Source organism: Notothenia rossii (assembly GCF_949606895.1).
Source record: "Notothenia rossii genome assembly, chromosome: 6".
Taxonomy (NCBI): Eukaryota; Metazoa; Chordata; class Actinopteri; order Perciformes; family Nototheniidae; genus Notothenia; species Notothenia rossii.
The window spans coordinates 49,135,196-49,150,382 of NC_136909.1; the positions used below are offsets into that span (position 1 = coordinate 49,135,196).

At 42.0% G+C, this 15,187-nt stretch overlaps 1 long non-coding RNA gene across 1 annotated transcript; it reads left to right on the top strand.

Annotated features, from left to right (window-relative positions):
* Nucleotides 1–7,538: 7,538 nt before the first annotated feature.
* Nucleotides 7,539–14,936, top strand: LOC307042640. The gene is made up of 3 exons (XR_013809204.1): nt 7,539–7,855; nt 13,294–13,341; nt 13,533–14,936. It is a non-coding gene; the product is annotated as an uncharacterized lncRNA (long non-coding RNA).
* Nucleotides 14,937–15,187: the final 251 nt, after the last annotated feature.

A 15,187-nucleotide genomic window follows, 5' to 3' on the forward strand; every position in this document is an offset into this window, starting at 1 on the left:
TCACCGTGCTAACCGATGATCTCTGGACATGTCGTTAGCTCAAATATAAACACCTGTGTCATGGAACACGATGATGTCATAACTCCGACTGACATGCTCAGAGCAGCAGACTTCAGATAATGGTTAATGGTCTTGCCCTCAACAGCGCTACGTCAATTATGGGGTGTCATCATATGCCGTTTCCATGGCGAGGGATGCGTATCCCTCGCCATAAAACACGATGTCGCTGTAACTCCAATGGACACGGTCCGATCGTCCCCCAAACTTCGCTTGTATATCACCGGTCTATGCCTCAACAGCTTTATGCCAAATCTGAGATCTCACCATAGGCTGTTGCCATAGAAATGCATCACTTGCCATAAAACACGATGTCGCTGTAGCTCCAATGGACACGGTCCGGTCGTCCCACAATCTTTACCTGTATATCAGCTCTCCATGCCTCAACAGCTCTACGTCAAATCTGACATCTCACCATATGCCGTTTCCATGGATGCGTATCCCTCGCCATAAAACACGATGTTGTCGTAACGCCTATGGAAAGGGTCAAAACAGCACCACACTTCAGATAATGGTTAACAGTCCAGCCCTCAACAGCTCTACGTCAATTATGGGGTTTCATCATATGCCGTTTCCATGGAAACGCATCCCTCGCCATAAAAGACGATGTCGCTATAACTCCTATGAAAATGTTCAAAAACTGCTCAAACTTCACATGTGTGCTAACAGTCCAGCCGTGAAGACATCTACGGGACCGTTTTGAGATTTCTTCAAATGCCGTTGCCATGGCAACACAATGCTCGCCATGAAACGCGGTTTTCTCATAACTTCAGTGAAAATGCTCCAAAAGGCCCAAAACTTCACAGGTTTGGTAACGATGCAGCCATCAACGCATCTAAGCGTATTATGGGATGTCATCCAATGCCGTTGGCATGGCGACAGATCATTCGGCATCAAGTTAGTTCAAAGGTTTGCAGTTCAAATATTCTGCTGCTTTTCCAAGCCTTTTTACTTTCTTTTCTTCTCTCATCACACATTCAATTCATAACTAATATTTAACTCCCTCCACCCCGGATAAAAGCACGTTAAGACACCCTTTTTCTCTAATTCCACAACGTTGGATGAAATAACTAGACCCTCCAGAAAAACGCGGGCAAAAATCCTTGATTATGCGGGCTAAATTCCTTGATTATGCGGGCTAAAATCCTTGATTATGCGATTAAACATGCGGGGGTTTTATGTGATTTTATGCGGTGAAATTGCGGGAAGTTGCGAAATATGCGGAAAGTTGCTAAATATGCGGGGAAAAAGAATAATAATTTTTTTAAATATTGGGCTGTCTTATTTATTCTCTCACACACAACCTGCCACTAACGTTAAACCCCTTTACTATTCCATTAAACACATTCAATGTTTATTTATTGTAAAAGCAATTGGGCTATTTTAATCTCACACACACACACACACACACCCCCCCCCCACACAAACACACACACACTTCTCCGCCTCATTCTGTTTTCATTTACTCGTTCGTTATCTGACCAGCTTCAATCTTGTAGGCTACTCACTTCGTTTCTTGTAGCCCTCGAAAGGGTTTTGGAGGTTGATGCCTTGGTGAACGTGAGTTGTTTGGCTTTCTTGTCCGCAGCAGCAGAAAGCATTTTCGAATGTTTGAATGAATCAAAGTGGGTCGTCACCGTCGATTTTCTCTTATGCTCCAACACACAGTTGCACTGGGTGCAGAATAGTTTCCCCCCACTTTTTGCCCGTTCTTTAGTAGAAATGTTCGTCGGTAAATGAGATGGATTAGATTTTTTCATCTTGGTGTTTTCTCTATCGTGTGAGCTCCACACGTTCACTCTATACAGTGTTGTTTACATTCTGTGATGCGCGAGCTGATGACGTCACGTCAAGACGAGTTAACTTTTTTTTTCTCAACTTTGTGTGGAAAAATGCGGGGATTATGCGGCCTTTTGAGAAATATGCGGCCTTTTACAAATCTGCGCCATTTTGCTGATTATGCGGTAAATTCTGCGATCGCAGAATTGCGTCTTTCTGGAGGGTCTAAATAACATAAGGAGAACAGATTAATAGGCTGTTCCTGGTTAACGTGTGTTGCTAACTTTATCTGGTATCCTAGCCTAATCTGTTATCTGTAAACTAACATCCTTTAATACATATGTTAATTTGACTCAGATGTGCTGATAATATCCGCAATATAAATCTTTAAACTAGGGCTGTTAAACGATTACTTTTTTTTTATCAGATTAATCAAAGTTTAAAAATGAATTAATCATGATTAATCACCATTCGAACTATGTTCAAAATATGCCATTTCTTTATGTATATCAGGGATGGGCAAATGGCGGGCCGCGGGTCGCATGCGGCCCCCACCTCCTCTTTTTGCGGCCCTCAGATTCATTTATAAACCACGTAATTAATAATTGTAGTACTGATACCGTCCACTAGACTCCTAGTTACGTCGCGAGCTGCGTACATGATTTCAAATACCGCGAAATCATCTCTGACGCATTTGTGTGTATTGTGTGTGTTTCCCGGGGGAAAACCCTCACAAGAAACACCGGCTGTTGTTATGCCTGCTGTGACGTTAAGTTGCCTCTTGTAATTATGCCTTTACAAGCTTCAAAGTTGTTTTTATCATCTGAATTTGGCGAAACAAGTTTAGTATTCTTAAAACCAAGACTTTGTTTATTTGAAATCAGATGAAAACAAACTGTCACGGACCCTGCCGTGTTATCTATGATTACTACGCTTTTCATTCATAATTTCAGCGGGAGGGAGGGGGAGTGGTGCTGAGGAACAGCAGAGTGCGGGCTGACAGGTGTCTGTGTTGATATTCCCCTTATTGTGGAATAAGGGGAATGCAGAGACTGGCTACAAGTGTTTTAGGTTCAAGTTAGACAACTAATGTCTGGGTTAGTGTTTATGAATTCATGTGTATGTCATCTTAATGGTTAATCTCAATACACACACATTTTCCGTGCTTTCCAATAGTTTAAAAATAGTTTTATTCCACTGTTTAATAAGTTCAATACAAACATGCCACTTGTAAAAATGAAATAACATTTCTGTGAACTGATATTTGTTTAGTGAGCTTATTAGAGGATGTTCCCATTTTTTGGGGATGTTCCCTTTGATTGTAAAATGTCAATGAAGATGTCAGACTTAGTATATTTATTAATAATTACATACAACACATGGAATTTGTGTGTGTGTGTGTTCCAAGTGAATCTGCGGACCCCTGGTGGCCAGTACATCAATGATGTGGCCCCCACCACCATCAAAGTTGCCCATCCCTGATGTATATTGTTGTGGGAATGGAAAGATAAATGAAAGAAGACGGGTATATCCATTTAACATACAGTATGTATGTTTATTATAACTAGGGCTTGTTAGAAATTAAAATCAATGTTTTGATGGTATAATGTAGCTTAAACATACCGTCAGTTTAAACGCTGTTTTATACTGAAAAAAACTGAAATTCTCGTGCACAACCAGTTAAGCTTTTATTCTGAAAATCCTTCATCTCCGGTTAGCATTTAGCATGTGGCTAATATACGATTTCCTAAAGTGGTGAATTTAGTAGCGAAATTACATGGAGTGGTGCAAACCGAAACCTACTGATTTAACAATACAACTATAGATGTCGAGATACTACCATGCTGAATATTAAATGAAGGTACAGTTTATTTGAATACATTATTGTTTACAGACGAGAGTAGCATGTGACAACATCCGGAATGACCGGAAACCAAACCAGCCGTGAAGTATTTTCTGTATTTTTTAGAGTATTGATTACAGCATTTAGAATGTGTTACATTAAAAGTGATGAAAGAGAAGATGAGGAGAAAAGGCGTGTTAAGCTTATATTGAATGTGAAAAGTACCAATCCTCTGTTTAAATGCAACAACGGACATTAGAGACGAGGCGAGCCGGCTGGCGGGGAGGAGCCAGCAGAGGATATATATATATAACAGCACCAGACGAGGGATTCGCTCTCTTCTCTTGCTCATGAGAGCCGGTGTCGGTACCAGATGTGTTCGGGGTACCATATGTGTTCGGGGGCCGTCTCTTACCAATGACGTCACGCATTGTACGCATTGTAATTGGCTGTACGGTAATTTACCCAGGGGTGCTCGGGGGCAAATCACATCTACAGATCATGACGAACCGAATTGAATTATTCCTATGCTCCTAGCGTGTGAAAATGTTTGTGAAAAACATGTTAAAAAAACATGAAAACGGAGCAATGGCTGTACGCCATTGGCTGTACGGCAACTCAAGAGGACCATCATACACGGTCAAATTCCGAACATTTAAACTGTTAAATTTATTTTGATGGGCTGTCTTCTGAGTGGTTAAACATCACTAAAGATTTTCTGACTTCTGACTGCTTTGGATATATAATTACACCACAATAAGGTTTTACTATCACAGTGCACTGAGATTTGTGACAAACTGTAAAGCACTTACGCATCACTGTACACTGTAAACCAAGGCGGTTTTGCCATCACTTACTGTACTGAGGCTCAGTCACTGGTACATTTTCATTTAGAAAAGCCATGTTGGATAAAGTACCATCTTATATCTGCTCCCTGATCTCTCGGCAAATTGAAAGTACTTATTGCCTGAGATCTCATGCTGTGGTTTTATTAAATGTGCCAAGTGCTAGGACTGTCTTAGGGAAGAAAGCTTTTAGATGTGCAGCTCCACTAACTTGGAACAGTCTGCAAAAAGAATGTAAAATTACCAAGCTGGTACCACTACATGTTTTTAAAGCTTGGTTGGATGCTCCACAGTCAGATGCTGTTGGTACCTGTACATGTGGATATATATGTAAATTGTAATCCCTGTATTTTTTGCTGTATGATGTCCTTTTGTTGTTCTGTTGTTTATGTTTTTATGTCTTCATGTGGAACCTACTGCTGCAGGTCTCCCTTGAAAAATAGATCATTGATCTCAATGGGATTTTACCTGGATAAATAAAGGTTTTGAATTGAATGTCGAGCATTAACTGCAAGTCACTCAAATGCATAAACTGGAGAATAATTATGTTACAAGTGTTACAGAAAACATATCCAAGTGTAACAAACATCCAGTATTAACCTTACTGTTTTTTTACTAACAGTAACCAACTAATAATTTTCATGAAGTGCATATTTATTCCAAACTCACAATATATATATATATATGTAATAAAACATAATGCACAATGGTACACAGTATCCAAACTCTTTAGGCACTGGTCAGAGGCATTCATGTAAAGCAGATCACCAGAATCCAATACTGGTAAAAACGTTGCAGAGATCAAATGTTTCCTTGTCTGAAAGGAGAAACCTAATTTTAAAACAACATTTTCACTGTGTGACTTGAAAGATAAGTTCTGATCAATAATAAAACCTAGATATGTGTATGTAGTGACCCTTTCAATGTCAATGTCAGTCCCTTGAACAGTACAAATGTTGGGGAGAAAATAAGTTAACTTTTTGCGATTTGAGAATATCATGAGTTTGGAGTTGTCTGCATTTAATACTAACTTGAATTGAGATAAATGGGATGGAATAAAATCAAAGGCAGACTGGAGGAAATCAAGACTTGCTCTATAGAAGAGGATGAACAATAAATAACAGTATCATCTGCATAAAAATGGAAAGCAGCATTTGAAAGATTATTCGAGATTATTTACATATATGGTGAAATTATTGGTCCTAATATGGAACCTTGGCGCACACCCTTTCAAATCAAATCAATCAAATCAAGTTTTATTTATATAGCACATTTATAAACGATTTTTGGTCGAGCCAAAGTGCTGTACAAATAATAAAAAATACCCTACAGTAAAGACATTTTACAGCTAATACAACAGCAGTTTGTTCAGAATATCAGTATGAGAAGAAAACGACACCCTTTGTCCTTAGACCCTCACATCGTACAAGGAAAAACTTCAAGAGAAAACCCACAGTTTAAAGGGAAAAATGGGAGAAACCTCGGGGAGAGCAACAAAAGAGGGATCCCTCTCCCAGGACGGACAGACGTGCAATAGATGCCGTGTGTAAATCGAGGAGATAATACATTTGCAACATAGGTAGACCAAATGTTAGGAAATGCATGCGTCTATAATAATAGGATGAATCCACGAAGATGTCAACAATCCTGTGGGAGCCTTCAGGGAGGCAGCACGACAAGACCCAGGCAGGACCGCAGAGACAGGTTCAGCCACGACCCGAAGTCCAAGACTTAATCCAGAACTCAGGATAGAGGATCCAGGATGCGGGACCACAGCAAGAGGATCAGCCTCGACTCAAGATCACATCAAGACACAAAAGAAGAAAAATTTGGCTTGGTTAATCGGAACATGAGAATACACAGATTCAGACAGACAGAAGGAAGAACAAGCACTCCCTTTGGAGTGATTTTTTTTAAATATTGAAGTTAAATGCATCAATCTGGTGCACTTTGAGAGCAAAATGAAGAGATATATGGATACCTCTCAACATACATATGAAACAACTGTAAACAGATTTACTTTGTCTTTATGGATTCGATTTTGGACTTGATTGTGATTGCTGCACATTATCCCTTACATAATAAATACTTTTTTTGATAATCTATTATATAGAAAAGTATATCATATTGATATATAATATATAATTTATTGATAATATATAATATAATCAAATATAACAATCAAAACGAAATAAGTAGTATTAAGTATTAGGGCTAAGAAAATATTGTACATGTGAAATAGTTGTATGTATTGATTTAAATTGACATGCATACGCTAAGAAAAATAGTCCGTTGTTACTGTTTGAACTAACGTACCAACGGCACTGAACATATTACATATTACCTACCATATTACGTTTTATACTTCTTACCTTCGATTTCTCTTGTTCTTCTCCTCATTCGTCTTTGTTTTTCTTCAAGTTTTATTGTATTTCTTCAAGTTTTTATCTTGTTGGTCGAATGCACTTAAGCGTCAGCTAAATACAATGTAATGTAATGATCAAAAAAACCCTCTATACTCTAGACAGCGTGGGTAAATTACCGTAGAGCCAATCACAATGCGTGACGTCATTACGTCGTGACGTCGTGATCACAGCTGTTTTCTGCCTGAAAAATATTCTGTCTGTAACACTACCGTGCCTTTTTTAATTAAAGTATCCCATTTGAATCTTCTCAGAGACTGCATAGAGAACCGCAGTGACGCGTCGTAAAACCAGGAAGTAAGTTAGCATTTTTAGCACTTCCGGTTCCTTCCTCAAAAAGTGCATTTTTTCCATAGGGTTTTGGAAAATAGCTCGAAATAAGGTCTGTGGTTGACACAAATTTAAGAGATGAGTCACGTTTTTTTCTACAACATTAAATACGTCAGCAGTGACCCCACTGGGGATTTTTGAAGAGTTTACGTGTCTGAAAAACGATGGTTGTTACCGAGTGGCTGAATAGGACTACAGAAATTGTCGAGGCCTTTGTACGTCATTACGCAGAACACGTAAACACTCCCGCTAAGTTTGTTTTCCCCTGTGTTCTGCTTGAAAGTAAGTACCTGCCTATCTTTAGTATCTGTACATCTATATCTGACCATTAGAATCTGTATTTTTGAAATTGTCGTTTTTAACACCGTAGTTTTACAAATTATAGAATAATTAATTACCAGTGTTTTCCAATTTTACTCGGCAGTTTGTTTCGTTAGCTAAAGCTAGCGCTACTAGTTAGCTACGCAATGGTTTGTTGCTTTGCTCCGGGTTGCAGCCACAGGTCTTCGCATGAAACGTGCTTGTTCTATCGTTTCCCGGCCAATGTTTTCCAAAGGAGTCTGGATTCGTGCCATGAGGTAAGCTGACGTTACATTTTTGTCCATGTCACGGTGAAATGTAAATGATGGGTAGTGACTGTATCGCCGTTTTAGAGATGGCGCTGCTGAAAAGACCGCAACATAAGTAAAGATAATGAATACATTGTGGTGATTGACATTATTCACCCACGGAACTATGGGTTGGGGTATTGTTCCGCACGGACATTAGTGAGTTGACCGGACTTCCTGTTTCCCCCGGTCTTATCTTCCCGGGCTGAAAGCTGTTTACATGTTGTTCTGATGTTAAATAAAAGTCTAGCTTGTACCTTCGATACCCCGCCTCCGACTCCCGTCTCTAGGCACTACAACATCCTATTAAAACCTGTGTGGCTTATATGATAAGTCTAATTAGTACAATTAGCATAACGTTTCACCATGTAACTAAAGATTGTAGTCAGGGAAATCAGTTTGACATATTGAACTAATAACAAATCACCTCTGGCTGGCAGAGAACTCTGCTCCATAGCTTCTCTTGGACGTAAAATCACATGTACATCTTACATTTATATAGTAGTAGTAGATTTAATTTGTTGGCGCTTTTACAGGTGCTCAAAGACGCTTTACAGATAATAGTGAAGAAAAAAAGAAAAGAGAAGAAAGGAACAACAAATAAATATATAGTTAAAGTTAAAGTCAAATAATACAAAAACAATCACACATGAAAAGCCAGATTGAAGAGGTGAGTTTTTGTGAGTTTTTTGAAGGTGGTGAGGTCGGTGCAGTCTCTGATGGGTTGTGGGAGTGAGTTCCAGAGGGAGGGGGCAGCAAAGGAGAAGGCTCTGTCCCCCCAGGTCCGGTGATTGGTGCGGGTGGGGATGTATAGGAAGTTGGCTTCTGATGAGCGGAGGCAGCGGGAAGGGGTGTGGTGGTGCAGCAGGTCTGTGAGGTAGGGGGGGGGGGGGGCCTGGTTGGTTTAACCTCATCTAGGGGGGTTTGGGGGCATGCACCACCAGGAAGACTTTTTTTAAATGTTGAAGTTAAAAGCATCAATCTGGTGCACTTTGAGAGCATCATGAAGAGATCTATGGATACATCTCTCAACACCCATATGAAACAGAACTGTAAGCAGATTTTTTTCTTTATGGATATTTTACAAATCCCTTCCCTTTTAAACTGTATTCTAAACAACTTTTTTTTACTGTCATATTAGTATTGTATACCTGTTTACTTTATTCTCTTATTTTTTCTATAATGATCATATAAAGATGTGCCTTTACCTCACTGGTTGGAGAAAAAGCTTCTTATATATCGTTAGCATAGCTAGCTAACCAGATGCTAATTACAGCAACGTTATTGACTGTATGATCAGTATGACAGATGAACAGATCGCCACTGGGCTTTCAACTAAAGACACAGCCACGCAAAAACTGCGGCATGTGTACAACACCTTATGGGTATTGCAATTTGTGAAGTCCCGGCCCGGAGCCGCGTTCTGGTGCTCTCCGTTAGAACTACACTCCTGTCAGACGAGACATATACCACGTGATGACACGTTAGGCTCGTGTTGTGTTCAAGGACCCTGACCTTGGCCAGGAAAAACAAGCTTGTTTAATTATTTTGCGGTCTAGATTTCTTGATTTTTTTTCTTTTTTGCGTGTGTTTATAAATTACCTCGAGGGCCGTACCAAATGGTCTCGCGGTCCGTATACGGCCCGGAGGCCGGAGGTTCCCCACCCCTGCCATAGAGGATGCTATTGCAGTAGTCGAGTCGTGAAGTGATGGATGCATGAATCAGGATTTCAGCAGTAGAGGAGGAGAGTGATGGGCGGAGACGGGCAATGTTTTTGAGGTGGAAAAAGGCGGTCCTGGTGATGTGATTTATGTGGTGGTTGAATTTGATTTGACTGTCGAAAATGACTCCGAGGTTGCGGATGTGAGGGGGGGGAGATAGAGTGTGGCTGTCAATGGTGAAGTTGAAATTCTTGATGTCTTTGATACGGGATGGGGGGCCGATGATGATGATGTCTGATTTGGCACTGTTCAGTTGGAGATAGTTTGTTTGCATCCATGCTTTTATTTCTGAGAGACAGTTGGTGAGAGTGGAGTGTGTTGTGGGGGTGATGTTTTTTGTTGAGATATAAAGTTGGATGTCATCGGCGTAGCAGTGAAATTGAAGGTTGCGGCGACTAATTATTTTGCCAAGGGGGAGCATGTAAAGGATGAAGAGGAGGGGGCCAAGCACCGAACCCTGGGGGACGCCTTGGGACAGAGGAGCAGTGGAGGAGGTGCAGTTGTTGATGTTGATAAACTGATGTCTGTCGGTGAGGTAGGATTTCAGCCAGGAGAGTGCAGTGTCAGTGATGTTGAGTGATGATTCGAGGAGGGACAGCAGGATGGTGTGGTTGATGGTGGTGAATGCTGCGGTGAGGTCGAGGAGGATGAGGATGTTCAGGTTGCCGGAGTTAGAGGAGAGGAGGAGGTCGTTTGTGATTTTCAGAAGAGCTGTTTCTGTGCTGTGTTTTGATTGGAAACCGGATTGAAATGGCTCAAAGAGGTCAATGGAGCTGAGGTGGGATTTTAGTTGTGAGGCAATGACACGTTCAAGTATTTTTGACAGAAAGGGGAGATTTGAGATGGGCCGGAAGTTGGACATGATGTCAGGTGTGAGTCCAGGTCTTTTGAGAATGGGTGTGACAGCAGCCAGTTTGAGAGAGGGGGGAACTGATCCAGATCTGAGGGAGGAGTTAATGATGGTGGCGATGAGCTGGGACATGGCAGGGAGGCTCTCTTTAACAAATTTGGAGGGCATTGGGTCAAGTGTGCAGGTGGAGTTAATTCCAGTCATGAAGTGGGACAGTTGCATGGGGGTCACAGGGGAGAAGTGGGACAGGTTGCTGTGAGGTGAAGGGGGGGGGAGCCAGGAGAGGAGGTGGGGGGTGCTGATGAGGGTGTCAGATTGCTGTAAATGTTGCTGATTTTGGTTTGGAAAAACGAAAGGAAGGAGTTGCACTGTTCGGTGGTGAAGGACGAGGTTGCGTTGTCACAGGGTTTGAGAAGTTTGCTGATGGTGGAGAACAGACGCTTGGGGTTGCTGGAGCCAGACTGAATGAGTTGTGAGTAGTAATTAGACCGGGCTGCTTTGAGTGCATTACTGTACTGCTGGAGATAGTCTTTGTAGATTTGAAGATGGACTGTTAGTGTGGTTTTCTTGTGTTGGCGTTCAAGTTGACGTTTCCTTGATTTCATTTGGCGGAGTTCGGGGGTATACCAGGGGGCGGAGTGTATGAAAGAGACATTTTTTGTTTTTGTGGGGGCCAGTTCATTGAGACAGAAGGAGAGGGTGCTGTTATAAAAGTCCACAAGTTCAGATGGGTTTTCAGAAAGTGGGGGGGGGGAGGCAGACATCTTGCAGGTAATGGAGGCAGTGATTGCTGAAGGTGAGATGGATTTGAGGTTTCTGTAGGTTATTGTGCGTTTTTGCTTTTGGGCGGGGATGGGGATGTTGATATCCATGATGATGGCCAGGTGATCAGAGATGTGGAGATTGAGGCTGGACAGATGATGGATGGTTTGACCAGTGGAGCAGACCAAGTCCAGGATGTGACCACGGCTGTGTGTTGGGAAGTTGATGTGTTGAGAGAAGTTGCAGCAATGAAGGGTTTCCTTAAATTCAGAGGCATATTTGCAGGTCGGGTCATCAATATGAATGTTAAAAAAAGAGGAGAACAGATGGGGATATGGCAGAAAGCTGAGTGAGAATGTCAGAGAGGTCAGAGAGAAAGGAGGGGTTTGGCTTCGTGGGACGGTAGATGATGGCTGTGACCAGGGGAGTGGGACCAGAGAGTTTAAAGATCAGGTGTTCAAATGAAGAAGCATCAGAGATGGGGATTATGGTAGCTTTTATTTCCTTTCTGATAATAGCAGCTATACCACCACCCCGCCCTTGTGGGCGAGGTTTGTCAATGTATGTGAATCCTGCTGGGGTGATTTGATTTAAAGAAAAATAGTCCAGGGGCTTTTGCCATGTTTCGGTCAGATACAGAAAGTCCAGGTTATTGTCTTTAATGAATTCATTCAGAATGAGGCTTTTATTGTGGATGGAGCGTGTGTTGAGCAGGGCTGCTCTGAGGTGACGTTGCATTGGGGGGGGTTGTGTGGACCGGAGAAGTGGAAGGAGATTGGTCAGATTCACGTGTTTTTTGTTGTGATGGCGTAGTGTGGGCGCGTGACAGGACCGAATGGACGGGATGGAGTGTGGAGACGTGGAATGAAATAAAAACTTACGGCCAGAGCCTCTGTGTGGAGGACGGCGTTTGCGGAGTATTTCGTTATCTGCGAGGATGTCCATGCAGTCCGGAGGCAGGCGGTTATTAAAGGAGTGGAGATCTGACAGGGAGTAGAGCGGCGGCATGATCCTGTGAAGTGGCGTTAGCACGGAGCTAGCTAATGCTGGGGACCCGGGCAGCAGAGACCAGGAGCCGGATGACCGTAGAAGAAGGAGCGGTGTGAGTCCAGATAAAATGAGAGTGATAATCCACAGCATATCAGGAGAATGATTCCAGTGGTTTCCGGAGGAGAATCGTAGGAGGGGCTGACAGCCTGGTGCAGAGTGGGAGCCGGGTGACCAGCCTACTAGCTTGTTAGCTAGCTTGTTAGCCACCGGCTGTAGGCGGCAGGGAGAGACGATGTCAGCGGGGAAGCCGGCTGATCGCAGCGGGATGGGAAGACCCACACGAGCCGCGGAGTTAGGGTGGAGTTAGGCTGGAGTTAGGGTGGAGTTGGGGTGGAGACAGAATTGTTAGCTCGGCAGACTTCAGGGAGCCGAGGAGCATCTAGGTAGCAGCCTGCTAGGTCCGATAATGCTAGCTAGCTAGCGGGCTAGGGACCGATGAGCAGGAAAGAGCCAGCAGGTTGGAGATGACAACACATCTGCTATTTTTGCTGATGACTGACGTTTCAAAAGTAGAGAGCCAGACAGGAGAGGTTCTAATCTGGACTAAAGAACAATATTTGGGGCGGAGGAGCGGCGAACAAACAACGCCAGCATCCTCGGCGACCCGGGAAAGATTATTATTATTATAAAGATATTCAATTTAATATTCCATCCCTCACATACTTTTGTATATATAATAACTTATATTTTGTTTTTCTTGTTATGCTGCTGCAACACAAACATTTCTGAAATTGGGATCAATACAGTAATATCTTATCTTAATTAATTAAGAAATATAACTATTATAATTAGTGTAGCAGCTGACACCTATTTTCAATATGGATTAATCTCCCATTTATTTATTTCGTTCAATTTTCATCTATAAAAATGTCAAAATAGTGAAAATGTTCACGAGACTTATCAAAGTGCAAGGTTATATCTTTAGATGTTTTGTTTTAGCCTATGTACTGTATGTCTTAATGCTCTTACAGTATATGTGATGGTGTGACTTCCATGAAACTAATATTTTATATCTTCCCAACAGACGAGCTGACAGGAAACCTAACACTCTAACAACAACAACATTGCAAAGGCGAGTAAATGTAAATTAAAAACAATTCACAATTTTTTTATTTCTTCTTCCTTGCAGTGAGGTGAAGCTGACCTTGCACTTGGTGCCAGTAAGGATGTTCCTCACGCAGGCTGAATGTTTCTCCTTCCTTACTGACACAGAAGCCCTTGATTTGCAATGCTTCACTAATTGTCATTTCCCTGGCTCCGTAGGGACACTTTACCTCCAGCACAGCGGCAGACCCTACCAGACCATCTGGAGATGCCCCCAACATTCCTGATAGGGAGAGCCACAAATCTGACTCATGGACCTGCATCTGGGTTGCAGTGGTGAATGCCCTGACGCCCTCACATTCATTCATAGTCCCCCACTGTACAGACAAAACACCATCAAGGGCCTGTTGTTGCCCTAGCACCCTGGCAATAAGGGAAGCTGTCACACGCTTTGACCTCAGGACAGCTCCAAAGTTGCTGGCAGTCAACCTTCCTTTCCTGAACAAATGCCAGTTTGGGTTGGTTCGCTGACCAGTGGTAGCCACCTGAATTGCCCTCTGTTGCTCTTCAGACAATGCCATGCTTGCCACAATTTCCTCAGGTCCCTGATGCCCAACAGATTTGATAATTTCAGGAACAGTAAGTGTTTCCAAGCTGTAGTGTTCCTCTTCTGGCTCGGGGGAGAGAAGCCAAGAAATTCCTGAAAACCTGCCCCCGAGTCTGTCGCTCAGCCAGTCACAATCTTCGGAGGTGGGCTCTTGTCAGCGGGTTAAATTAGTTATTGGTTTCAACAGTCACATTAAAACAGTTACTAAATCAGCTTACTATCACCTAAAGAACATATCTAGGATTAAAAGACTAATGTCACAGCAGGATTTGGAAAAATATGTCCATGCTTTTATCTAAAGTAGACTGGACTACTGCAATGGTGTCTTCACAGGTCTCACTAAAAAAATCTATTAGAAAGCTGCAGCTGATTCAGAACACCGCTGCTCGAGTCCTCACTAACACTAAGAAAGTGGATCACATCGCTCCAGTTCTGAAGTCTTTACACTGGCTTCCTGTGTGTCAAAGAATAGATTTAAAAATACTGCTGCTGTTTATAAAGCACTGAATGGTTTAGTACCAAAATACATTTCTGACCTCCTGCTAAATGATGAACCATCCAGATCTCTCAGGTCTTCAGGGACTGGTCAGCTTTCTGTCCCCAGAGTCAGAACTAAACATGGTAAAGCAGCATTTAGTTATTATGCTCCAAATATCTGGAACAAACTCCCAGAAACCTGCAGGTCCGCTGCAACTCTGACTACTTTTAAATCCAGGCTGAAGACTTTTCTTTTTGTCGCTGCTTTTAATTGAACTATTCATATCTTAGACTGCACTGTAACTTTTATCCATGTATTTTTTCTTTTAATGTTTATTTTATTAGCTTTTCTTTTTAATGACTGATTTTAAATGCCATTTTCTTAATGTCTTTCATTTTTTGTAAAGCACTTTGAATTGCCTTGTGTTGAAAAGTGCTATATAAACTTGCCTTGCCTTGCCTAATAAAGATTTCATGTGACACTTACAATTGATTTGTTGATGGGAATTAATGTGAATAAATTAACTCTAGGTTAACGGTACTCTTGCTATCACTACTCACCGACACTATAAACCTTGTCCCTCATGCTAGCCCTGACAACACCGGTAAGCACACCTTCATCTAGGCTGCACTGTTACGTGTCCTGACTTGTAGTGGTTCTCTCCTCTGTCTATACTCTTCTTGTCATCTTTGTAAAATGATATCAGACTGGTAATTGACACAGCCATGACTTCTAGTTAAATTCAGTGTGGCTAAAATGAAAAGCTTTGTTAAAATATGCAAGCACGCG